The sequence below is a fragment of the Hyaena hyaena genome, unplaced genomic scaffold, assembly GCF_003009895.1.
Source record: "Hyaena hyaena isolate Hyena2069 unplaced genomic scaffold, ASM300989v1 scaffold_300, whole genome shotgun sequence".
NCBI classification, from domain to species: Eukaryota; Metazoa; Chordata; class Mammalia; order Carnivora; family Hyaenidae; genus Hyaena; species Hyaena hyaena.
Genome location: NW_024080933.1, coordinates 1,209,372 through 1,237,170, shown reverse-complemented (window position 1 = coordinate 1,237,170; position 27,799 = coordinate 1,209,372). Strand labels below are relative to the sequence as shown.

The window sequence follows — 27,799 nt, the reverse complement described above, 5'->3', positions numbered from 1 at the left end:
GCCTCACTGTCCTTACTTATAAAATAAGGATAAGAATAGTAATTACCAGATATCCAAGAGCAACGTAAACTTACATACACACAAAAGCTTTTTAAATGAATTTCCACAACAGTATTATTCATAATAGCCCAAAGGAGAAATAACCCAAGTGTCACCAATGGATAAACCAAATGTGGTATAGTCATATAATGGAAGATTATTTGGCAATAAAAAGGAATGAGGTGCTAATACTGGCTACAACATGGATGGGCCTTGAAAATATGTTGAGTGAAATAAGACACAAAAAGCCACATATTGCACGCCTCCATTTATATGAAATTTCCAGAATCAGTAAAGCTACAATGACAAAAAGTAGATTAGTGGTTATTTAGGGCTGGGAGTGGGGGCAGGAGGAGATTGAGGGGGGTATGGGTAAGGTGTGCAGGGTTTCTTTTTGGGGTACTAAAATGTTCTAAAAGTGATTCTGGTGATGGTTACAAAAGTCTGAATATACTAAAAGCCCCATAATTATATGTTTTAAATGGGTTACTTATATGGCATGTGAATTATACCTCAACAAAGCTGTGTAAAAAATTATACTCCCTATCTTATAGTGTTGTCATAAAGGTCACTTAATTGTATTATTCATGTAGGGCACCTGGGTGGCTCAGTCGGTCAAGCATCTGACTTTTACTCAGGTCTTGATCTTGAGGTCTGTGAGTTAGAGCCCCACATCGGGCTCTCCTCTGCCAGTTCAGAGCCTGCTTTGGATCCTGCGTCTCCCTCTCTCTCTCTGTTCCTACCCCACACGTGTGTGTGCACTCTCTCTGTCTCAAAAATAAATAAATATTTAAAAAATCTTTAAAAATGTCGTACTTGTGAAATTATTTACCTAAGCTAACTGCACAATAATTAATATTCATTAAACCTTTATTATGTACTGGGAGCTCTGCTAAGCACTTTACAAAAAGGACCTTACTTCAACCTTATAACCCAGTGAGGTAAGTACTCACCCACTTTATAGATGAGGAAACTGAGGCACACAGACAGTCAGTAACTCATCTACAGAGACACGACTGGTAAGTGGCAAAAGTACGCAAAACCCACTGACTGAGCCATCACACTCAGCTAGAACAATATTCCCCAAACCCAGGGCCCCCTGGACTTAAAGTGGGAACCACTTGGCAAAAATAGACAAACAACATTCTCCTTTACATCAAATGAGAGTGCCCCTGACAGGCCCCCATGACCTGTCAACTGGCATTCCCTCCCAGTAGGCAACTAGCTGAGGGGTGGCTCCCTCCCTTCCTCCCTCCGTCCCCATGTCCTAGGCCCCCCAACTCAACCCCTCTTCCCTTCAGGAGCCCAGCTGGTGCGGGCTCTGCCTCTCCTCTCTCATAGCTCCTCCCTTCACATACCTCCATGTGTTGTTCTCACACATGCAAATGGTCATGGGCCAGGACTGGTTTCTTTAGCACCTCTCAGCGTTTTTAACCCATGAAAAATAGTGGGGGAGAGAGAGGGAGGCAAACCATGGGAGACTCTTGAATGCTGAGAGAACAAACTGAGGGCTGATGGGGGTGGGGGCGAGGGGAAGGGGTGGTGATGTGCATAGGGGAGGGCACTTGTTGGGATGAGCACTGGGTGTTATATGGAAGCCAACTTGACAATAAACTATTTAAGAAAAAAAAGTCCCTTCCAATTCATAGTTTTTAAATCTTTTTAAAAAATAAAAAAGACCCTGTCACGTCCCAGGTAAAGACTTTCCAGTAGTTTCTCATTGTGTTTAGAACAAAGCTTACACTCTTGCCCAGGCCTAAAGGCCCCTCTAGTCTGGCTCTCCAGCCTCCTCCAGCTCTGATCATTTTTTCCAAGGCTCACTCTACTGCAGACACCTAGCACATTCTGACCCATGCCAGGAATGCCCTCCTCCTCTCTCCGCATGGCTAGCTCTTGGGCTTTCAGAGCCTGGTTTAACTGTCACCTTCCCAGAGAGATTTTATCTGACTGAGTCATGTTAATTAGGTTCCCTTTGTGTATTCTCCATCATGGCACCATTTTATTTCCTTCATAGAACTCAAGACAAACGACAATTTCATGTTTGTTTCTTTGTTTACTCCTATAATCTCTGTCCCTCGTACCCCCTGTAATGCAAACTAGGCTATAAGATCCATGAATGCAGGGGGCCAGGTCTGTCTTGTTCATCACCAGCCCTGCACGCTGGGTGCTTCACATAGATTTTAGGGCTTCTCCACCTTGGCCTTCACCATGACCCCTTGAGGACTTTTTGGGCCACATGATCCTTGGTTGTAGGGGAGATGTCCTATGCACTGTAGAATGTTTACCGATATCTCTGTTCTCTAACCATTAGATGTACCCCTCCCCCCAGTTATGACAAAAAAAAATGTCTCCAGACATTGCCAAATGTTTCCATGGGGGGGGGGGGGCATGGGGGAGGAGATGTCAAAATCTTCCTTAGTTAAGAACCACTGGTATATTTGTTGAAATATGGAATAAGTCAAAAGTAAGAAAAAGAGGGGCGCTTGGGTGGCTCAGTTGGTTGAATGTTGGACTTTGGTAAGGAAGAGGGGTGCCTGGGTGGCTCAGTTGGTTGAATGTTGGACTTTGGTAAGGAAGAGGGGTGCCTGGGTGGCTCAGTTGGTTGAATGTTGGACTTTGGTAAGGAAAAGAGGGGTGCCTGGGTGGCTCAGTTGGTTGAGTGTTGGACTTTGGTTCAGGTTGTGATCTCAAAGTTTGTGGGTTTGAGCCCTGTGTCGAGCTCTGCACTGGCAGTGTAGAGCCTGCTTGGGATCCTTGCTCTCTCTTCTCTCTCTGCTCTTCCACCAGCTCATGCTTTCTCTCTTCCTCTCAAAATAAATAAATAAACTTAAAAAAAAAAGAAAAAGTAAGGAAAAGAGAACTCATCCACAGGTGCCATATAGTTTGCGAGTGGGGTGTCTGAACTCCAGACAGGGCTGCTTACCACCTCACAGAAGAGTGGAGGGGGAGAGGACAGCTGCAAGTCCAGATGTCCACAGGACCTGGACAATATTGTGCCATCAGCTGGTGTAGATGGTTGAGTGGCTGGTAAGGGGAATAAAGGGTGATGCTCATTTTTCTTGGGTTGTCACCCTCATCTTTATATAACCCAAGATTTTCCAGCTCAGTGCTAATTTATAACCATGCTTATGGTACCTTAGAAATAACACATACTTTGCAATCAATATTATTAACAATGGCTGACATTTGTTGAGCACACACACCACCTACTTTAATAGTAGAGCCTGGGCATCACCACCTCAACACACCAAAGAAACTGAAGCAGGTTAGGCAGATAGAATAGGTTAAGTAGCTTACCCATGGGCACAAGCTGTCAGGTGAAGGTGCAGGGATTTGAACCCATACAGTTTAACTCTTAGCAATAACTCCTAATTTATATGGATTTCTTAACAAATCAGAACACCAACCACACAATGAACTTTATCTCTATTCCCCAGAGGTAAGCCAGTGTCTAAACACACAGGAGGGGTTCTGGGACACACACTCAATCCTTTTGGCTTGGGATCACAAAGAGGTGTTAAACCACAAGGTATTCCTTTTAAAAATGAGAATGTGCCTTGGTTCTTCTGCTAAATCCCAAATTACAGATGCAGAGATGGCAGACCACACTGGAAAGGCCTTTGAAATGTTCTCAAACTGGGTTCTGTTTGAGAATATGTGGGATATAGGAGACCTCATATCCAGGCAGGCTGGTGACATGAGAAGCAAAGAGAGGGCTTCACATGTCAGGATTTAATGTAAGATGTCATTTGAAATGGCTCCATTGCTTTAAAAGAAAAAAAATTGAAAACGCCTGAATAGTCTATTGTCCACATTTTGCAGATGAGAAAACTGAAGACAGAGAAGAAAAATAACCTGCCTTAAGCCATGCAGACTCCCCTATTTGCTGAGGGGGAAGGAAAGGAAGGGCTCTGCAGGTGGATAAAGGTGTGTTTGAATCCCAGTTCTGCCATTTAACTAAGTTCTCTGAGCCTCAGTTTTGTAATTTGAGAAATGAAAGTCATCATATCTCCCTAACAAGTTTTATTAACAATTAAATAAGGTAACAAAGTGGTAGGAAGACTAGGCTTGTTCAGGTGCTGGCTGTCAGGGCTACGTGGAGATGGCCCGGTGCTCAGAAGAGAGGGTAAGAAGCTACTAGATGGATCTATGTTCAAATCCTGGCACTTCCTCCCCCAGATGTGTTACTGTAGACAGATCATTTCAATTCCTGAGCCCTGATTCCTCATCTGCTTAAGTGGCATATGTCCTTGCTTATAGGTGTGTTGGGAGGCCCAGATCATACGAAGCATGCAAAGTGCTTCCCACATTGTCTGGGACATAACAGACACTCAATAAGCACTTGCTTCTTTCTCTGACTACTGTGGCTCCTTGTTTGGAGAACAGCTGAGGACATGTTCCTGTGAGTGCCCAGGGAGCATGCACCAGGAACCTCATCTCCTCCAGGGCATGCAATGCCCAGGAATCTGGGGAGGCACACCTGCAGCAGCAAAAAGCAGGTCTGGGTGATGAGTGGAGCGTGACTTAGAAGCCCCCACCTCACAGCTCCCTCAGAAAGAATGTATTGCATGACTGCATCTTTTATCTTGATTTTTTTTAGAGGGGGTAAAAAATAAAGGCAAGAACTTCAAGGTCAGGTTCACTTCCCTGCAGGCTCCTCCTGCGCTGAAGTGAAATTTCAAGAATGCAGCCTCTGGGCCCAGTTTACATTCCCACCCTCTCTGGTATCCAGGATACCAGAGGGACCTGTCGCATTCCATTCCACCAATCAGCCTCCTCAGTCACATCCTGCTGGGGGCAGGGCCTGCTGCTGGTTCTTGGGAGAGCATCACTGCCTTAGCAGGAGGGCCATCCATTCATTCATTTGTGCACCATTTATGTTCAGAGCTTACTGGAGCCAGGGACTGGGGATATGGTTTTTATGGAAAAAGAGCCCAAGTCCCTGCTCTGGGGGAATTTACAGCGCAGTGAAGAAGACAGCCAGAAATAATGTGAGCAGTCCTATGAAGTGGCAGCACATAGTGGCATGAGACATATATATATGGGGGGGTCTGACAGACTCAGCTATGTTAGAGGAGGCTTCCTTGAATAAGTGATGATTAAGCTCAGGGCTGAAGGGTGAGTAGGTGTAACTAGTGAAGAGAGGGAGGAACATTCCAGGTAGAGAAACTAGCATTTGCAAAAGCCTCTGTAATTGCCAGAGTACAGAAGGTGGTGGGAGTGGAGGGTGGGGACAGGACGGGGCTAGAGGGGCAAAATCAGGGTAGACTTATGTGAGTGTTCTATGGGCCATGTCAGAGTATCAGAGTGTTTCAGGCAAGGGGATGGCATTGATCAGACTGCTTAAGAACCTCATAAGAAGAGCATCTTGGAGATCAGAGTGGGAGGGCAAGGATGATAAAAAGAAAGGGCACAAGTTACGGAATTTTAGTAGCATGTCCAAGTCACCAAAATGATGGACCTGGGATGATGGTGGTTTTGGGGGCCATGCAGGTGGAGCTTAAGTTGGATGTCTTCTTTCCAAAATGTCCATCTCCTTCTGGAAGGCCTCGGCAGGCACACCAGCACTAAGCTCGGTGTTTCTAGACTGACACTGCCTCAGAGTAGCATCTCTAGGTTGCAAAGGTCACAGAGATGACTTCATTAGGAATTTGATAAAACTACATCTGGCCTTGCATCAAAATCACGGCAGGGAAGAAATGCCGTTTTCCCCATGGTGAGGTTCACAGCACCAAGGCCGCATTATCAGACTTGTGTACCAAGCAGGCACCCATGCGCACACCCACATGCATATATACATGTAGATTGATCACACACACACTCTACTTCATGAAACCTAAGCAAGCCTCAATTATAAAACCGTTTTCTTATTTGTAAAAGAAAGAAAGAAAAACACTGCCAATACACTATGGCTCAGTGCTTTCTTTAGCTTAGAAGATTTACTTTATCTGTATTGAAAAAGCTCATTTAGACTTACTTAGAATGTAGCTCTTTTTTCCATACATGGAAAGAAAAACAGAAGCAAAATAAACTAGCTAAGGTATTGATAAGCCAGAACTCTTTCTCAGCACTGACTCATCCACACCTGTGCGCCCTCACAGTGCCATTTTTTGTGCCACTGAGTGCTGAGCCAGCATTTTTTTCAAGAGAGTTCCGATGATGTCTCTGTAATTTTCTTCCAAGCTACTGAGAGTTACTTTGAGTTTTGATTCTGGTGCCTTCCTGATTTTACCAGAGGAGGCCAAAGAAAGGCTTTTTGATAAGAACAAAGATTTATCCATGGTCGTTCTTGAGTGGTTTGTGGCAGAAACAGCACCAACTACCTTAGCAGGAACACCAGAGTTTGTGCATGGGTGGGCCATGACCATGACCATGGCCAACAGCATTTCTAAGATTTATCCCCAATTTGAAGATGTTAACACATAAAACAAACAATCTAAAAATTGATGAATTATACTACAATGTACACACAACCTCCCTCATCTGACTCTCAGTTGACATGGGGTTGCAAAGGCAAACCACAACAGGAGGCTGGCAGGTAACTGACAGAAGTGGGAAAGGTAGGGCCATATGAACATGAAGTAGATCTAACACAGTGATTCTCCAAGGGTGGTCCTAGACCAGCAGCTATTTTAATCCTGTGTGGGCTAAACGTTTCCATGGAATAGAGAATTCCTTCAGTCCCCTCCATAAGACTAGTACATATGGATGTACAAGTATTTTTAACCCCATTTCTTTTAACACAGAACATACTATTCTGAATCTTGCTATTTGCTCAACTGTATACCTTGGGATTCTTTCTGTAACAGCATCGGTAGCTTTATCTCATGCTTAATTACCTACATGGCACTCCACTGCATGGGTGTTCCTCACCTTACCTACAAGCTCCCAGGCCATTTTCTGGTTTTGTTGCTCTCACACCCAAAACTACCTGAGGAAGTGGCAAAGCTGCAGTCTGAAACACCATCCCCTGTGTGGGAGGGGGTACTCTGGTGATTCCACCCCCCCCCACCCACCATGTAGGAGGCGGTATTCTGGTGATAACCCCCTCTGTGGAAGTTGGTACTCTGGCGATCCCCCCGTGTGGGAGGGGGTGCTCTGGCGATCCCCCCGTGGGGGAGGGGGTGCTCTGGCGATCCCCCCGTGGGGGAGGGGGTGCTCTGGCGATCCCCCTGTGTGGGAGGGGGTGCTCTGGCGATCCCCCCGTGGGGGAGGGGGTGCTCTGGCGATCCCCCTGTGTGGGAGGGGGTGCTCTGGCGATCCCCCTGTGTGGGAGGGGGTGCTCTGGCGATCCCCCTGTGTGGGAGGGGGTGCTCTAGTGATCCCAAACCTGGCTGTGTGACTCACCCACAAGTGACTGTCTTGAGGTCAGTTTGGGGCTCTGGGAGGCAGGAAGGGGTAGGTTGTGGAGGATCCTGGATGTACCAGAACCCTCAGCAGCTTTAGGGGTAAGGATGGTGAAGAGGGCCAGCTCTTTCCCCTTCTTCCTCTTCCTAATCTGCAGAGCCCTGCAGCCCCTATACCAGGCCACTGTCTGCCTACAGCCCTAGAAACTCTCCCTGCATCCAGCTCTCTGCTCAATGTCCCCTTCTCCTGCCCTGCCAGCCCCACTTCCTTCTATGTGAACAGAGGAAAGAGAAAGGAAAAGGGGGCCTCATAGAATGAGAGCCTTTGGAGGTGGAGGGAGGCCTTAGTTTCATTATCCCAGGATCCCTTCCCACCAAATCATCCCCCTCCAGCATATTCCGTACACATACGGCGTGCTCTATAGGGGTAGGGGTAACAACACTGGTTAGTGAACTCTATGCTGAGCACATATAATCCCAATTAATCCTCATAATTCTGAAGGTGCCAATTGTTAGCTCCATTTTATTGACAGGAAAACGGAGTCTTAGAAAAGGTGAATGCTTTTGCTCAAGTTACACAGCACATAAGTGGCCTCCCTCCACAGAATGCCCCAGTTTTCCAAAGCGTTCTTCCAAGGGGGTGTTTCTTAAGTAGCAAACTGAAACTCAGAGGTCTTTTTCTTGGTGAGTGCAGGTCCCAGGCCAATCCCCAAGACCCTCCTATTCAATGTACTATGTCTGTGGATGCGGTGACGGGGTGGCAGGGGAGTGGAGACTTCTTCTGGTAATCAAGTGAGGAGCTTACATTTTTAAACAAAGCCACAGTTTTTAATAAATACTGCTTTATATTATTTTACTTTCCCCTTTATCTTTCTACCCTTTTTTCTAAAAAGTTTATTTATCTTGAGAGAGAGAAAGAGAGGGCACATGTAGAGGAGGGGCAGAGAGAGAGAGGGCACATGCGGGGGAGGGGGAGAGAGAGAGAGTCTCTAGCAGGCTGGGCACTGTGAGCACGGAGCCGATGTGCGGCTTGAACTCATGAACCATGAGATCATGACCTGAGCAGAAATCAAGAGTCGGATGCTCAACCGACTGAGCCACTCAGGCCCCCCAATCTTTCTACCCTTTTAATTACTGTTTGGTCCTGTTGCTCCTGTTTGCTTTCACTGGCCACTCAAAATGGTGGAAGCAAGACACGTCTTCGAAGCTTTCCTCTTTTCTGGTGGGCAATGGGTCCAGGGTCCAGGAATTCATACAAAGTGACAAAAAGGCAGTCGACTAATTCCGGACTCATTAGCATGGCTCGTTAATTATAAATGCTCCCCTCCCCAGCTACCCCTTTCCCCAAAATACCCAAAACAGCAGATTAAGTTTTAACTTTTGCTGGCAGAACACCTGCTTCTGAAATTCCTCCTCCCTCTGCCTCCTAGGATTTACAACACAAAAGTAAACATTTACACTGGTTAAGATTTACCAAAAGGAAGTGTGGCCTGGAATGAATCCTTTGAAGTTCTGTCTCAAAAGAAGAAGAAGCCCTTTTAAAATATTATAAAGTAAGAAACCTCAAAGCCTTCTAAGTGATGTCTGACTTGGGTTTGGAGGTAACCAGGCCTTCTCAATTTTTCACTTGGACCTTGACGCCAGCATACGTTAAGTCTTAAGTATAACTCAAAACTACAGGTCTCTCTGCTCCAGGGTAAATGAGGTTATCAGTCAATAATGTAATCCAGTGGCTTCCTGGAAACTCTAGGGTAGAACTTTCTTCCTGACTGAGATATTACCAAGGGGGTAGAAAAGGGTACCCTATAGAAGGGGAGCCAAAGGGCAAGGCCAACTTTATAGGCGGGAAAGAGCCTGAGGCCCACCTGGTCACTCTGGACGAAGCTGATTTTCTCAATGAGGCATGTCTGTTTTATTGGAGGTGGGAGAGGGATGGGGCACAGCCAGGCCAGGATAGATGTTGGTTAAGCTGACCCAGTAAGTACCAGGTGCTCCAGCAACCAGAGTCACCAGACACTGAGGTCATGCAGATACCTTTGGGGGAAAAAGAAATAAAAAAATTCTCCATACCTACCGCAGGATTGCTGGCATATGCCTATGGAAATGTGATAGTCAGGAAAGGAAGGATGACAGCAGTTGTATACCTGCATCCAATCAGAACCTTCTATTCCTTTAGTAACAGCACCTAATGTATAATCAACCAAGATTCCTGAGCACATGGGGCAAGTCCTAGGCAGTGGCTGTGTGCACCTCCAAGTGAAGGAAGAATGGATGAAGCAAGGACTCACCATGAAACAGCACCATTAATAATAACTGACTTTGTCTTAGGCACCTGTCAGCTGCCTAATTAGCTCACTAGTCTCCACTGCAGCCCAGGGAACAAGTGTTCATATCCACACTGTGCAGATGAGATCATTAAGACTAGCTAACTTGGCCAAGGTTGCAAATGATGCCTAAGCCCATTTTCCGTTGTATTACACAGCCTTCGAATTGAAGATGTGTGTTAAAAGCTGCTGCATGATACGTTTGAAGCAGCAGTGAACTTGGACTCCTCCACTGTGGGAGGCCCAGCTGAGCTTTTCTTAACCGAGTGACCTTGAGCAAGTCATTTAGCCCTCTGCAAGTGTTCCTCATCCCACTTCTGTCCTTAGCCTCAGCATTTTAGTGGGTGGCACATTGGAAGAAGGAGTCCATGTACACCTACTTGCTCCAACTTCCTGGCTGATCCAGCCAAGTATTCAGAATTTTATCAGCATGAATGCAATGTGTTTTGGTAAAGCTTCTTCCTTGCTCCTCGGTTCCCTATAAAGAAAGAAGCATGGGGGCACCTGGGTGGCTCAGTCCGTAAGCGTCTGACTCTTGATCTCAGCAGAGGTCTTGATCTCACGGCCGCGAGTTCAAGCCCCACATTAGGCTCCACACTGGGCATGAAGCCTACATTAAAAAAAAAAAAAGAAGAAGAAAGCAAGCATGCTCCTTCCAAAATGAGCTTATACTATCATTATATATCCTTCCAGAGTTGGGAAAGCAGCCAACTTTTTGTTACACTACATCATTTTACACTTGGGCTTTTGTTAGGTGAACATCTACAAGCACTGGCTTTTCATGGCTCTTCAAATTCAGCCCCCGCAAGGCCTCATCTTTACTTGGAGAGAGAGACACACACATCCACAGCCCCTGAGCATTTATTCTTGCTGCCTCCAGCTTCCTAGGGTCTCACTAAGCCACAGCCTCGCTCTGAGGAACACCCTGGCTCTGATTCTGAATTTGATCCAAGGACCAAGTACAAATCCATTTCTCTGCACTTCTAAAGCTTCAGTTTCCAATTTGTCAATTGGGTCTGAAAGGATTTACCTCACAAGGTTGTCAGTGAGGAGCTCACAAGACCCCAGAAAGTAAAACATGTTTAATCTTTAACACACCATTTGAATGAGTCAATATCAGGCACACATGTCAGAAACAAATACAAAAATGTAGGACACAGGCTGAACAAATGAACCAATAGATAAATGAAGGAACGGAGGGAAGGATAGGGGGAAGGAATTAGGAAGTGGGGCCCTGAATCATGTTCAGAAATTTTGGGGGTTTCTACGGGCACTGGAAAACCACGACAAGTTTACGAGAAGAGCGATTTGCTCTGGAAAGCCCTATGGAAGAAAATTCCAATAAGGAGCTGCAACATGAGTTGCTGGGAAATTATCTTAGAGTCTTGCCACTCTGTTAGTCAGAGACAATTACAATAGCCAGTGCCACAATTGACACCTGAACTCAGACATGGGGACCACAAAGGGCCAAGGACTGCCAACGGGGTGGGTCAGGCTCTAAAAGACCTCAGCTACTTAACAATCTCAACAGCTCTGTCCCCTCCAAAAAGTAGATTTATCAGGATAAACTCTCCCAGATGCTCATTTTTGTTCTAGGTCTCAAGTATGAAATAAGGCTGCCATGGCAGGGTCCTGAACCACTAACTTCTGTGCCCACATCCACCTCATTACCTTTAAACAAAACAAAATCATTGCTATTCCTTCACGTTCACTGGAGTATTATTCACAATAGCCAAAAAGGTGGAAGCAACCCCAGCCTCCATCAACGGATGAATGGAAAAACAACAGGTAGTATGTACATACAATGGAATATTATTCAGCCTTTAAAAAGAAGGAAATTGACACATGTTACAACATGGATGAACCTTACATTATGCTAGGACATGACTCTACCTGAAACACAAATACTGTATTATTCCACTTATGTGAAATAGCTGAAGTAGTCAAATTCATAGAAAGTAAAATGGTGGTAGCCAGGGGCCAAGGGAGAGGTGAATGAGGAGTTAGAATTTAACGGGTACAGAGTTTTGGTTTTGCAAGATGAAAAGAATTCAGGATATGGATGGTAATGATAGTTGCATAGCAATGTGGATGTGCTTAATACTACAGAACTGGACATAACTTACAAAAGCTTAAGATCACAAATTTTGTTGTGTGGATTTTACCAGAATTTTTAAAAAGCTTGGGGGAATAAAAGGAAAGAAGGAAAAACAAAAAGGAAGAAAGGAATCATCGTTGGACTGTCAGTAAATGGGACAGCCTAAAAACAATGCAGCTCTTTGCCGAACAGGCACACCCCATCTGAGAACCTCCTCCCTCTCTTCCAGGCAACTTTTCATTATTACTTAAAAATTACCTTAACCCTAAAACATGGAAAGAGCCTAAGTGTCCATCAACAGACGAATGGATCAAGAAGATGCGGCTTATCTATACCATGGAATACTACATGGCAATGAGAAACAATGAAATCTGGCCATGTGTAGCAACGTGGATGGACCTTGAAGGTTTTATGCTGAGCGAAATAAGTCAGGCAGAGAAGGACAAATACCATATGTTTGCACGTATAGGAGGATTAGGAGGAACTTGACGGAGGAACAAGGGGGAGAAGAAGGGGGGAAATGGTGGGGGAAAGGGAGAGAGGCAAACCATGAGAGACTCTTGAATGCTGACAAAAACTGAGGACTGATGGATGTGGGGGGGAGGGGGGGATGGGCATGGAGGAGGGCACTTGTGGGGATGAGCACTGAGTGTTATGTGGAAACTAATTTGACAATAAACTATTAGAAAAAAAAAATTACCTTAACTCCTTTCCCCTGTCCCATCTGATGCTGACTCAGACTCGTTTAGTATCTGAATGGCAGGAGTCAGCCATTCAGTCAGGATGGACACTGCTACCTTATCCTATGTCTTGGAACACCTGGACTTCCCAGTGACCAACACTGACCACATCCATCACTCCAAGACCCCAGCCCTCTCCAGCCTCAGGAACCACACAGCCCCAAGTCCGGGCTGGCATTCCATGTGAGGCTGGCAGGTTCTAGAAAATGCTTTATGTCAAGAGAAGGTGAAGTGCCCCTTGGGAACTATCTGTAAGGGCTGCTATCAGAGAGCACAGGATGGGCACAGATGGTCATAACAGTGAGCATAGAATGAGGCCATGGAGTTCAATTTATTTCTGCCCACTTCTGTCCTCATCACTGACTCAAAGAAGATCAGGCCTAGAATGAGGAAATGCCTCCATCAATCCCTCCCTTTGCAAAAAGCTGGAAAACTTGCTCTACTGGATCCAATCACTTATTCAGGTATTTTGAACTCAGCTATTAGGTATGTACACATTCAGGATTACTATGTCTTTTTGATGAATTGACCCATTATTACAAAAGCTCTGTCTCAGTATCTGGTAATACTCCTGTTTTGGTATACTCTCTATTTTGTTTAATAGCCATTCCAGAGTTCTTTTGATTAGTATTTCCTTATCCTTTTTATTACCCATCGTTTCTTATCCTCTTAGTTTTAGCCCAGCTGTCTATTTACATTGAAAGTAAATCTATCATAGGCAGCTTATAAACTTGAGTCGTTTTTTTTCTCCTCCAAACTGACAGTACCCACCTTTTAACTGGAGTGTTTAATCCATTTACTTTTAATAAATTATTAATACAGCTGGATTCAAGTCTACGAACTTGCCAGTTGTTTTCCATTTGTCTCTTCTGTTTGATTCCTTTTTCCTACTTTAAAGACATCATCCACAATATACTATTTATGTTTGGCTTAAACAATTAGCATTTAAAGAAATTATGAAAAGTTTCGAAAGTCTTTTATATTTCTGGGGCCCTTAATTTCTCATGGAGTTCCAAATGTCCATTTGATAAGATTTTCTTTCAGTCCGAAGAATTTCTTTTGACATTTCTTTTTGTGTAAGTCTGCTGGTAACAATCTTTCTCAGCTTTTATCTGAAAATATCTTGATTTTACTCGCATTTTTAGAATTTTTTTTTTTTGTCAGAGAATTGTGGACTGATGCTCTTCCACCTAACCCCTCCCCAGCTTTAAGCTTAGCACTGCAGATATATAATTCAATTATTTTGGGGCTTTGTTTCTGATGAGAAGACAGTAAAGGGTGCTCATTGTTTTCCTGCATTGTAGTAGGTATTTATTCACTGCTTGATTTTAAGGTTTTTCTTTCATCTTTAGGTTTCAGCAGCTTGATTATGATGTGTCTGGATGGGATTTTCCACATGATTCTCCTGCGTGGGGTTTGCTGAACTTCTTGGATCTATAGGTTGATGTTTTTCATCAACTTTGGAACTTTTCAGCCATTTTATCTTCAAATAGATTTTCTTCCTCAATTTCTGTCTCTCTCTCTCTTTTCAAGAATACAGGGGCACCTGGGTGGCTCAGTTGGTTAAGCATCTGACTTCAGCTCAGGTCATGATCTCATGGTTTGCGGGCCCGAGCCCCGCATCAGGCTCTCTGCTCACAACTCAGAGCCTGGAGCATGCTTTGGATTCTGTGTCTCCCTCTCTCTCTCTCTGTCCCTCCCCCGCTCATACTCTCTCTCTCAAAAATAAATAAACATTTAAAAAATTACCAAAAAAAATCCAAATACACATTTGTTAGACTGCCTAATGTCCCACAGATCACTGAGGTTCTCACCTTCCCCCACCCCCCAGCTTTTCTTCTCTCTGTGCCTGTGTGGAGAGTTTCTATTGCCCTGACTTCTCATTCAGTGTTCCTTTTTCCTACAATATCCAGGCTACTCTTAGGCTATTCCAGGCTACTCCAGGCTACTCCATCTAGTGGATTTCTCATTTTGGATACTGTAGTTTTCATCTAGAATTTTTACTTGGTTCCATTTCTCTACTGGTTTATCTTCCTTTGAATTCTTAAACATAATACTTTAAGGTCATTTGTTGCTAATTCTGTCATCTCTGCCGTCTCTGGGTCTGTCTCTAGCATCTTTCTATGCCTAAGTATCTCTTCTATCTTATGCTGGACATGGTGAGTACTGAGCTGCTGAGATCTGGATTTTGTCTTCTTTCTTTAAAAATGTTTTATTGTGATTGGCAGTTAATTTATTGGCAGATCAGCTTTATTCTCTTGCAGCTTTTTAAGCTTTGTTGAACTATGAGATGAGTTTAATGATGGAAGTCACTTGCTAAGAATGGTGGAACAGAAAAGCATAAGGACCTGAGTCCCTCATGACAATGTAAAACCATCACTCCAATCCTAACGGGCCTGTCTTTTTTTTTTTTTTTTTTAATGTGATAAAGAAGTAAGGTACTATCTTTAAGGTAACCCATTGTTATTTCTGACTTGTACTGCCAGCAGTAAACACTGTCTGTTAAAAGTACTAAATATCTCCTAAGTAAAGCAAGCTCTAGGTGTTGGGGATAAAGTAATTTACAAGTTTGATGTGGTTCCTGACCTGTCAGAGCTTACAGTCTAGAGCAGGAGATGGCAAATTAGGGCCTGCAGGTCAAACTCATGCATTGCCTGTTTCTGTAAGTAAAGTGTTCAATGGGACACAGCCAATATTTGTTTATATCTATGACTGCCCTTGTGCTATAAAGTTGAGTAGGTAAGACAGGCGGTATGGTCCACAAAGCCTAAAATATTTACTATCTAGTTCTTTACAGAAAGAGGTTGCTGACTCTTGTCTAGGGTAATAGTCCTCAAACTATCTAGTCTGAGGACCCCTTCACTGTCTTTAAACTTGAGGACTCAAAAGAATTTTTGTTCATGTGGGTTTTATTTATCAATATTTACCATATTAGAAACCAGAGAAAATGTGAATTTATTAATTTCTTTGAAAATAACAATAGTAATCCCATCACATGTTAACATAAACATTTTTATAATTGTTTTTAATATATAAATGTATAATTTAAATGTTTTTATAATTAAAAGTTTTCTAAGTCTCCTCCAAAAAAATTAGTGAGAAGAGTGGTATTACTTTATATTTTTGCAAAACTCTTTAATGTACAGCTGAACCGAAGACAGCTAAATGCTAAGAGCTGCTTTTGCATCAGGGTTTTGCAAAATCACACAGCATGTAGACTCTGGAAAACTCCACTGTCCTCTTGTGATAGAAAGTTAAAAAGACAAATAACTTCTAAGTATTATTATGAAGTTTTGACTTTGCAGACCCTTGAGAGAATCTCAGGAACCACACTTTGAGAATGGCTATCTAGAAAAGTCCTAGATGGACATTAAACAGAAATAACGTGAGGTTGGGGCACCTGACTGGCTCAGTCAGTTAAGCATCCAACTTCACCTCAGGTCATGGTCTTATAGTTGATGGGTTCAAGCCCCACACTGGACTCTGTGCTGACAGCTTGGAGCCTGGAGCCTGCTTCGGATTCTGTGTCTCCCCCTCTCTCTGCCCTTCCCCTACTCACACTCTGTCTCCCTTTTTCCAAAAATAAATAAACATTAAAAAATTAAAAATAAGCAAATAACACGAGGTCTAATTAATTATCATTAAACAATTGACTAAAAATTTTTATATTTTAATTAAATTAAATGACAGCTCGAGCTTTCAGCACAAAGCTTGACCCTGGGCTTGAACCCACAAACTGTGAGATCATGACCTAAGCCGAAGAAGTCAGCCACTTAACCAACTGAGTCACTCAGGTGCCTGTAACAGTTGATTTAAAGGAAAAGAATACTGCTCTGTGAGGGAAGGTAAGCACTGAACCTGGCCCTATCTGGGGAATCAGGGAGTGATTTCTTGAGTAAATGATGTTTCAAGCTGGGCTTGGAAAGACCGTTAACCAGGTGAAGGCAAGAGAAGGGAAGTTCTCCCTTCCTTCAGTGTGTTTTCTCCTCCTGCCTGGCTGAGGAAATTGGGTTAGGCTCTGGGAAAGGATCAGAAATGAGGATGACTTTCCCATGACATCCTCACCTGGGGGGACCAAGTCAGAGGTGTGCTCTGGGAAGCAAAGGGAAAGCTGTAACCCTGGGGTCCTCCTGACACGCCTGGAATCTATCCCAGGGACAGGGAAACCCTGAACTCTCTGGGACAAAAGCTGGTGTTCTACACATAGGGCACTATATGGAGGCCCAAATGCTGACACATAGTGGACTCGGGCAACACAGGCCTGAGGACAGTTATCCACGCCCTTGGGATGCGGTGTCCTATGGTAACAGAGGTAGCAACACCAGCCCTTAGCTCACTGTCTTCCTTTAAGGCATTCAGAGTCATTCCTCATCCAGACCATTAATGGCTGTCAAAGTTCCTGGCTGAGGGACCAGAGCAGCGCCCTTCCACAAAACTGCCTGGCCTCATCCCATTTCCCTGTTGCCCGCTCTGCAAACAGTCACTCTCAAACCCAGTTTCTGCGAAGTTTCAGGATGGATATTGAAGGCTGCCACTGTTCTTTTTCCCCCTCATGCCCACCTTTGGGGTGTGAAAACCACCAGATTCCAGCTACCATCTCACCCAAACGACCCCACTTGAAAAAAAGTAGGCAGAGAAGAAAACCACCTCTGGCTGGGCAAAGGCAGCCGATTATCCTCTGTTCACAGACAGTAATGATGCCCTGCTGTTATAAAAAAAGCGAAAGAAGTTTTCAAGTGTTCAGTGGGGCTTATCTGTATGAATTAATTACTTGAATCCTCCCAGTCACCCTATAATATCAGTTTACATATTATCCCATTTTACAGATGAGAAACACAGTGAGGTCTTGCAGCTGACCCAGGTGACAAAGTCAGTAAGGACTGGAATCAGCATTAAACCCAGGCAGTTTGACTTCTAAGATTCAGCTCCTTGAACATACATTTTACTGTCTCTCTATATTTGAAAGAACATGAGGAGTTGGTTTTTTAAAAAGTATCTGTGTAGGGTCACCTGGGTGGCTGTCAGTTAAGCGTCCAACTTTGGCTCAGGTCATGATCTCACAGTTTGTGAGTTCAAGCTCCTCGTCAGACTCTGTGCTGTCAGCACAGAGCCTGCTTCAGATTCTGTGTCTCCCTCTCTCTCTGCCCCTCCCCAGCTCATTCTCTCTCTCTCAAAATAAAAAAATAAACTTAAGAAGTATCTGTATAGATGCTCAACACCGCTAATCATTAGGTAAATGCAAATGAAAACCATGAGATACCATCTCACACCCATTCAGATGGCTACTATAAAAAAACCCAGGAAATGACAAGTGTGTTGGTGAGGTTGTGGGGAAACTGAAAGCCTTGTGCACTGCTGGTGTGAATGTAAAATGGCACAGCCACTGTGGAAAAGAGTGCAATGGTTCCTCAAAAAAAACTTTTTTAATTTTTTTCTAACGTTTTATTTATTTCTGAGAGAGAGAGACAGTGTGAGTAGGGGAGGGTCAGAGAAAGAGGGAGATACAGAATCTGAAGCAGGCTCCAGGCTCTGAGCTAGCTGTCAGCACAGAGCCCAACGCAGGGCTCGAACCCATGAACCGTGAGATCATGTCTGGAGCCGAAATCAGACACTTAACCAACTGAGCCACCCAGGCGCCCCAGGTTCCTCAAAAAGTTAAAAGTAGAATTACCATATGATCCAGAAATACCACTTCTGGGAATATATCCAAAAGATTTAAGGCAAGGACGGGGACAGATATCTGTACACCCTCGTTTATAGAGGCATCATTCATTATAATCAAAAGGTGGAAGCAACCCATGTGTCCACAAATAGATAAATCAATAAATATAGAATATACACATACAATGGAATATTATTCAGCCTTAAAAAGGAAGGAAATTCTGACACATGCTACAACATGAATGAGCCTGGAGGGCATTATGCTAAGAAAAATGAGTCAATCACAAGAAGACAAATACTCTATTATTCCATTTATATGAGGTACCCAGAGCATTCAAATTGATAGAAACAGAAAGCAGAATGGTGTTTGTCAGGGGCTGGGGGAGAGGTGAATAAGGACTTACGAATTTAGTGGGTAGAGAGTTTGTTTTACAAGATGAAAAGAGCAGTGATGGTTGCACAGCACTGTGAGTGTGCTAAATCCCTTTGAACTGGACACTTCATATGGTTAAACTCGTAAATTTTTTATCTTACCCAATCAAAAATAAATTTATGTGCTTTTGGTTTTTTTATTTTAGAGAAAGAGAGGGAGAATGTGCAAATGCATGAGCGGGCCAAGAGAGGGAAGGGGGAGAGAGAGAATCTTAAGCAGGCTCCATTCTCAGCACAGAGCCTGACTCGGGGCTCAGTTCCATTACCCTGGGATCAGAACCTGAAACACCACCGAGTCAGATGCTCAACTGACTGAGCCACCCAGGCACCCCAAGGATACCTTTTCAAGTTTACTTTTTAAACAATTAATTTAGGGGCACTTGGGTGGCTCAGTACGTTCACCTGACTCTTGATTTCAGCTCAAGTCATGATCTCACTGTTTGTGGATTCAAGCCCCACACTGGGCTCCATGCTAACATTGTGGAGCCTGCTCGGGATTCTCCCCCCTCTCTGCACCTCCCCAGCTCTCACGCACCCTCTCCCTCTCTCTCAAAATAAACGTTAAAAAAAAAAAGTATCCTTGTAATACACCTCAGAATGTTTATTATTATAATTGCAGTAGGAAGTATCCTGAATTTTTTTTTAAGCGTGGAGGGAATGACTTCATTTCTAAGCTTCTGGAACTGAGAGAGCCTTTGCAAACAGATTAAGTGCTATGGCCTTTCCCTGGTCCGCATGCCAAGCCAGAAGAAGTGATTAGCAGGCTTAAACTACTGATTTCTAATCAGAAAGTTAAAAAAAAAATCCTTTGTCAAAGAAAACAGAACAAAGGGCCAGTAGGCCCAGGGGTTATACAATAAAAGCTGGCTCATGCTGTGTATAAAGGCCCCTCCATCTCCTCATGGTTGTGTCCTCCTGACCCACGATCTTCTCTTCGTGACATTAGAGGGCTATTGTACTATATTGATAACACATCATTCAGTGTGATGTGGCCCCTCACCGAGGCAGGCAGCATCCCTGCATGCAAGCAGGACATTTGGGAGACAAATTCCGGGAGTCATTAGCAACTGTATCTAAACTGTAAACTGTTCCCATACACTTGCCTCTCCTTCCCACACAATCCTGCTTCTCTGTCTCTCTCTCTCTCCCCAGTATGTGAGGATATTAGGAATACTGGAGAACAGGCCTCTATGTTCACTTTTCCAAATAGCTACAGATTCTAAGAGGCCAGGGGCCAGAGAGGGAAATAGAAGAGGAGGCTGGGGGATGGTGGGGGAGCTGCGTACAGTGCCTGGGAGCTGACAGGGAGCATGTGTCCCCTGGGCCATCAAAACCTCACCTCCTCCACACACCCCTAGCCATGCTGCTCACCAACCACTGGGCAGCACCTCCTGTCCTCACTGCCCTACAGAACAGGGTCTGTGGGATCTGGCTGCCTGTGGACTCTAGGAAGGACGCAGGAACTTCCTCCAGCGCCTGGATTCCAGCCGTTGCACCCTGGAGAGTGCGAGAGCTTAACTAATTCTCAAATCAGGACACATACACAAAACCCTCTGAGAAGTGGTAGAGAACTCAGCAAGTGTTACATCAATGTGAGCCAACAGCCTCCAGGAGACAAAGTGGCAGTGACAAGCACTGAGCCCTGGATGGAAACCTACCCTCTTGCCAACTTGCTGTGTGATCCTGATAAATTCCCTAACCTCTCTGGGCCTCAGCTGCTTCATTTGGAAGGCGAGGACAAGTGGAACAGTAAATGCTTATAAAATTCCTCAGTACCTAGCAGCTGTCACAACCTCAAGGAAGTTTCCACAGCATCTAACAAGATTTTTGAATATAAAATCTTGACCAAATGATAGTGCAGCACTGTCTTCCTCCTAGAAGCAAATCAAGTGTCATTTAGGGAGATGAGAAGAGAAAGGGAGTAGACTGAGAAATAATACCCTTATGACAAAAACACAAAAGAAACTCAGTAATTACCTACAATCTTATAATAAATTACAGCAAACGTCCAGAGGATTTGGACACAGCCCACAGTAACTAGAACTGGATGCTCCCCTTTCATTGAATCAACTTAAGAAGCATTTGCTGAGGGCCTACAGCACATTGAACCCCCAGCTGCTCTGCGAGCCCCTAGAATTCAGCCAGTCCTGACTTTTCAAAGGACCAAGGAAGACTCTGATCCTACTTGGATTGAGAGCAGGCTGCCCTTACTCTGACTTCAGGCATCAAGAGGTCCCCTGTGGTCATAGCAGTCTGAGCTAACCCTGAAGAAGTTGCTGGCCCTCAAAAGTCCCTCCCACCCCACCCCACCAAACACACACAGATAAGCAAGCAAGATCAGAAAAGGGACCCTGGACTTGCAAAGCAGGTTTTGTGGTGCTCAAGGGAAGAATAAGGACCTGCACCTTGTTTTTCGAGAGAAGTGACGGGCAGTGTTCTTAGATCACAGGCATCTGGCTCTCCCTTCATGGACAAGATTGAGACAGCCTGTCCAGTGCTTCTCTCTGTGTGATTTCCGTTGGGTTCAACAGTTACTGGCTTGGCAAACAGCAACTCAGAGCCTTACACAGAAAATCAGGGTAGCAAATGCTGAGAAACTCTGGGGTAAAGCACTCGTGGGAGTTCCACGGTCCAATAGCTCTATTCTTTAACTCTATTCCTGTCTGGTGAGGAGGCGGCTTGCACATGCTAGTGGCCCTGGGTGTTGGGTCAGTCTGGGGCTGGCAAACTGGCCTTGAGTCTTTTCTTCTACATCAAAAATCTCCTTGACAGGCAGACAAGAGAGCTGGGCTCCCACTAGGCACACCTGAGCCCCACACAGGTGGGCTGTATCCCAGCCTATCAGAGCTGTGGGCTCTTCCAGGGTCCAAAGCTGCCCTGTGGCTCCAAAACTTGACCTAGGAACTCAGGATGATCAAGAGAGGAGTCAGAAGGTGGCAGCTTCTTATCAGAAGGCATGCAGTCATCACCTGCCTTTCCCTTTGCCTCTCAGATGCCTTCATGGGTATCTACTCATTTATTAGCACTGATTATGTGCAAGACATTGTGCTGGGCCTGGGAGAACACAGACATGAAAAGAACGATGACTCCGTGGTGGGTGCATGTGACAAGGGTGCATAGAGGGGCCCTGACCCAAGCTGGGACAAGGCAGGCTTCCCATAAGAGGAGGCCTTTATACTTAGCAGTGCAGGGAGGGAGGATCAGCAGGTGGGCACACACACTGTTCATGGAGGTGGGAAGGAGAGGGTTTCAAGTTTAAGGCATATGAGAATCCTCTGGGTAGTTTATTTAAAATGCACATTCCTGAAATCCCCACTGAGATTCTGATTCGATAGATTTCAGGTAGGGGCCCAGGAATCTGTTTTATGAGCTCCTTGGGGGAGTCTAAGGCAGGAGGTCTATGGACCACACTCTGAGAAACCCTGCTTTGAAGGAATGGAAAAAAAAAAAGCCATTTGTGGCTTTGATGGAATATTGGTTTATTTTCCTGGAATGTTCCCAAAGGGATTTTGGACAGCTCATTAATGATTCTTCTTCAGTCATTTTACACAGACAGGCATACCAACATCAAACAAACTGGAAATGAACCCAGGGAGGGATTAGGGGCCCCACACACAGGGATGTGTTCCACGGCATGACAGTGGGCATCATCTCAGGAATGCATCAGGGCAAGGTCCATGCTTACACCAAAGGCTGTCTGCAGGTGAACTGGGGCCCAGAAAGCAGTGATGGGAAAGCCTTCTGGAATCTGGCCGCGCCTCCTCACCAACCTCATGCCAGGGAAGGCAAGGCAGTCTACAGACCTCTTCCAGACTTGCTCTGCAGCCCACAGCTGGCTCCTTGCCCCTCCTGTCCTGGGTCACCCCCCACCAGGAGCCTGGCCTCTGACACCCCAGTGACACCCACTCAGGCTCCTCCTGGCTTGGGCAGGGATTGCATGTGGGGGCTCTGGCTCAACCAGCCTAAGCCTTGGCCGAAGCCATTGTTTCTGCGAGTACCCACACACAGAGCAATATTTTTGCCCTATTCAGTGTTAGTTCCAGAGAGTCCACCATTTATTTCGCTGGCTCAAGCCTCTGCCTGGGAAGCTTATGGGGGATCCCCAAACCTCCTTTTCTTGCTCTTGCCACTGTTCTCTGAGGCCTGGAACCCTGCCTTTGTGATCTCTGCCAAGTGCCTGCTGGGCAACCTCCTCATTATGTGTTAGAGCCATAGGCACTAGCCTCCCAACGCTTCCCACCTTCCCACTGCCCTGTGTTCCCAAGGGCTACAGAGTTCTGCTACCCTGGGGACTTCCCACACAGTCTGCATCTGCTTTGACCCAGCTGTTGAATACACTGCAGCCTCAGGACCTGCCTTTTCTCAGCAGGTGTGATCCCCTTTCAACTGACCTTCACACCCCATCCAGCTTCAATCCCTCATCCCATGCGGAACTCTGTGAACAGGCTGAGAAACTCTTTTCCACTGATAGTGTTTATAACTGGCTGGAATAATCCACTGTTTACTGATATTAGAGCAACGTGGGGTTTAGTATGAGGCATAGTCAGCCATATAACAAAAACAAAAAATTAAGACAAACAAACCAAGGCTATGCAATAATTAGTAGTATTGAATGGTCTGGTCAGTGCTACTCACACAGGAACATGCATAAGGACTACTGAGATCTTGTTAAAATGTGGTTTCTTTTGCTCACTTCAGCAGCACATAAACTAAAATTGGAACGATACAGAGAAGATTAGCATGGCCCCTCCACAAGGATGACACACAAATTTGTGTAGCATTCCATATTTAAAAACAAACAAACAACAGCAAAAACCAGTTTCTGATTCAGTGGGCCAGGGGTGGAGCCTGAGATTCTGCATTTTTAGCAAGGTCCCAGGCAATGCTGATGTGCTGGTCCACAGCCCACACTTCCCGTAACAAGAAGGCAGGGATCCCAAAGCGAGTGGGAGTTAGCCACACGGAGGTGAGGCCAGAAGCAGGGCTCGGCATCGAGCATGTGCTCAGATACAGTAACCACCAGGTCTTATTCAATGCCACAGTAGAATCAGAACAATCTACTCTAGAAATTCCAAGAAAGAATGACCTGGGGACGGCTAAGTGCCCACAGCCTGTCCTGTGCAGGCAGCTGCTGTGGTTGGCACCACAGGATCCCTGACCCTTCCCTTGTCACGGTTTCCTACCTGGGCTGAGTCCAAGTCAAGGTTGGCTCTGTGATTTTTCCGAATCAGCATTTCTCATACGAATTTGAAATTTGGTTGCTGGGCTAAAGGGTTATGAGACAGGCTGGGGCCATGAAGGTGATAGGGGTCATCTAACGCCGTGGGAATGTCATAACTGCTAACATTTTTGAGTATTTAGTCTAAACCTTGCTGTCTGTTAAGTGCCTTACATGGAAGAATCCGCGCTGCAATTCACACAATAACCCTTCAAAGTAGATGAAAATTTAAGAGCGAGAGCTCTGAAGCCAGACAGCCCAAGACTGAACCCCAACTTTGCCCCTTTCTGTGTGACCTTGGGCAAATTACTTAGCCCCTCTATGACTCCACTTCCTCCTCTGTGGATGGGGAGAGTTATAGTACCTCCCCGAGACAGTCAGTGTGACAGCTGGCTGAACTAATAAATATAAAACATTTAGTGCAGCAGTTAGCATTCAATAAAATCCTGGCTTAAATTTAGCCTTATTTGTAGAACACCAGGAAACAGAGACTCAGATTAAGTAGGTTGCCTGAAGTTACACAGCAAGTTAGAGGCAGAACTGATTCTAAACAAGGTTTGCGAATATATGAACAAAGTTTAGATTTGTTGTTTGCAGATTTTAGGAGGTAGCAGAAACCTCTCATGGCCTGCAGAGGCAGCTCCACCTGCCCAGCAATGGGGGCTGCTGTTCCCTTCCTTAGATTCCTACGAAACCTAAGCTCACAGTAGCCTCTTTTTTCCAGAACCATCTTGTGTGGGTTTTTCCTGCTTTTGACTAGAATAGACCAGACTTAAAGAAGATCCCTTCCAGACAGGAGTAGGGAGAGAGATGATGGATGAGGGAAGAGGGAAGGCCTCAAGAGGCAGGTAGCATCACCTGTGGCCTGGGAGGGAGGTGGGGCTTCCATGGATACAGGCCTGGGAAATAGGCCCACAATGCGAGAATGGCAAAGTGTAGGACGCGTTTAGGCACTGCCACTAACCCAGGCAGACTGTAAGCAGAGGACCAATGAAGACAGCTTGGTAACCACAGCTAGCAATGACTGGCACCTACAATGCTGTTGGGCACCGTGCAAAGTATTTTAGATAGTTTTATTTAAACTTACTGAAATTGTAGGAAGTGTGGTAAGAGAATGTTGTTTCTTATACACACATATACAAACACTCAGACACAAAACATACTAAACACGGAAGTATTTAGTGGCAAAGAGACATGTCTAACTTAAGAGTAATAACCAACTTACTCTTAAATGGTTTATATATATATATATAATGGTTTTATATATTAAATTTTATGTGTTTGTATATAGATGCACACATAGACTCATACACATGTAGGAGAAATGAGAGACCATAGGTAACTGGGTAAAATGTAAAAATTGGTAAATATGGGTAAAGGGTGTATGGAAATTTCTTAAAGTTTTGCACTTTCCTGTAAATTTTAAATTATATCAAAATTTAAGATACCAAAATATGCATGATAAAAAGCTTTTAAAAATATCTTTAAAAATAGTATGAGGTCAATATTACTATCACCACTGTCTTATTAATGAGGAAAGTGAGGCAAAGAATGAGAGACATAGAAAATGGAGTGGGACCAGCTTCGAGAGGTTCTGACTGTCAAACTCAAAAGGATGTCCCTCAGTAAACTCAGGGGGCCCCAAAAGAGTATGGAGAGGGGTGGTCAGCATTGGGTTATGCAAGCAGATAACTGATCTGAAAGCAGACTACAGGATGACTAGATGGGGAGGCCTCTCGTTTCATCTCTATTTTCAACTAAGCTTCAGTATGGATGAACAGAAAAGGAAGGAAGTGTCAGAGTCTACAAAAGAAAGGGGAGCAGAATTGGCAGCTAGATGAGGGGAAGAGTCCAGATGATGGAAACAGGGGTTGCCTTTGTGTGGTGGGGGAAGTGGATTGATGGGGACCATGTGAGAGGGGTACCTACATTTTGTTGTATACCTTTAGGTTCTTTAGAATTTGAACGATGCATGTTTCAGAGTGGTACCTTCTCATAGTAATGGCAGAAAAGGCAAGAGACCATGGCCGGATTCAGGTTTAGATCTGTGGCAGACTGACTGTATGTAGTGTTTGGCTGGACTTCCAGAAATGATATCCAGCAGAAAACTGGAATTGGGCATTTGAACTCTCACTGTGGAGGAGGTAACAGAAAGCCTAGGGTCAGTCACAGGACACTACTAGGGAAGAGCAACAGTAGATAAGACCAAAGAACACTTTCCCTTTCTTGCATCAGAGTGCCTGCCAGGGCGCCTGGGTGGCTCAGTTGGTTAAGAATCTGACTTTGGCTCAGGTCATGGTCTCATGGTTTGTGAGTTTGAGCCCCATATCAGAATCTCTTCTGTCAGTGCAGAGCCCACTTGAGATCCTCTGCCCCCCTCTCCCTGTCCTTCCCCCATTCACACACACTCTCGCGTGCTGTCTCTCAAAAATAAATGAACATTTAAAGAAAAAAAAAAGGGTGACTGCCAATAAAGGAGGAGTGTCAACACCACCACTAGATGCCTGTGTGTTGTTGGTGGGAATTTAAGCTGGTGCAGTCACTATGAGAAAGAGTATGGGGGTTTCTCAAAAAAATTAAAAATAGAACTACTGTATGACCTAGCAATCCCACCTCTGGGTATTTATTTGAAGGAAATAAAAACATTAACTCATAAAGATATCTGCACCCCATGTTCAGTGCAGCAACATTTACAACAGCCAAGATAAGGAAACAACTGATGAATGAATGGGTAAAGAAAATGTGGTGTATATATACAACGGAATACTATCACCATAAAGAAGGATGAAATCTTGTGTTAACATGGATGGGCCTTGAGGGCATTAAGCTAAGTGAAATAAGACAGAGAAAGATAAATACTATATGATTCCATAAATAGAATCGAAAAACAAAACAAAACAAGCTCACAGATATAGAGAACAGATCGGTGGTTGCCAGAGGCAGGAGGTGTGGTGGGCAAAATGAGTGAAGGAGGTCAAAAGGTACAAACTTCCAGTTATGAAATGATTAAGTCCTGGAGATATAATATACAGCATGGTGACTACAGTTAACAATACTGCATTGAGTATTTGAAAACTGCTAAGTGCAGACATTAAAAGTTCTCATCAAAAGAAAAAAAACTATGTATTGATGGATGTTAACTGTACTTTTTTGATGGTCATTTTTCAATATATACAAATACTGGATCATTATGTTGTTCACTGAAAACTAAATGTATAAATGTATATGTCAATCATACCTCAGCAAAATAAATAAAAATAATATTAAAGAAAAAAAAGGAAGGACATCAGTAAAGGAGAAGCATCAGCCACATTGTTAGGTCAAGGAAGACATCGCTGTGTGGCTCCTGTGACCTTTCTGGAACTGTGATCAGAACATGGGATGGGAGGAAAAGGGTGAGGAGTGCTGGAGCATCAATAGGGGCTATGTAGCCAGTGGGTATGGGACTCCTAAGTTCTTCAGAACGAGGGGTATGGGTAGGAGCATACAGACTGAAGACTGATTCTTAGAGAGGGAACACCTGAGCACACTAGTGACCAATCCACAGATACCTGGAAAAGAAAGAGATTTCTTTGTTATGAGGATGAAGAAGTAGGCCAGGTTACAGAAGAGGTCAAAGGGATTCTAGTCCTGGTTGGGTTCAGTGGTTCTCAAACTTAAGAGAGCATCAAAATCACTTAGGGGCTCTTTTTACAAATGTGGAGTCTGGGTTCTACATAACCCACAGATTCTTTTTTTTTTTTTTACAAGGCTTACTTTTTTATTTTTATTTTTATTTTTTTTACAAATAGTTTATTGTCAAATTGGTTTCCATATAACACCCAGTGCTCATCCCCACAAGTGCCCTCCTCCATGCCCATCTCCCCCCTCCCCCCCACATCCATCAGTCCTCAGTTTGTTTCTCAGCATTCAAGAGTCTCTCATGGTTTGCCTCTCTCCCT

The 27,799-nt window shown here is 44.5% G+C and overlaps 1 protein-coding gene and 1 non-coding gene across 3 annotated transcripts in view; one reads left to right on the top strand and one right to left on the bottom strand.

Moving 5' to 3' along the window:
* The window catches only part of WWC1 (WW and C2 domain containing 1), a 154,956-nt gene that overhangs the window by 109,855 nt on the left and 17,302 nt on the right, over positions 1-27,799 (bottom strand). The gene's annotated exons all lie outside the window — the stretch shown is intronic.
* Positions 23,326-23,432, top strand: LOC120242139. The gene has a single exon (XR_005531021.1). It is a non-coding gene; the product is annotated as a U6 spliceosomal RNA (small nuclear RNA).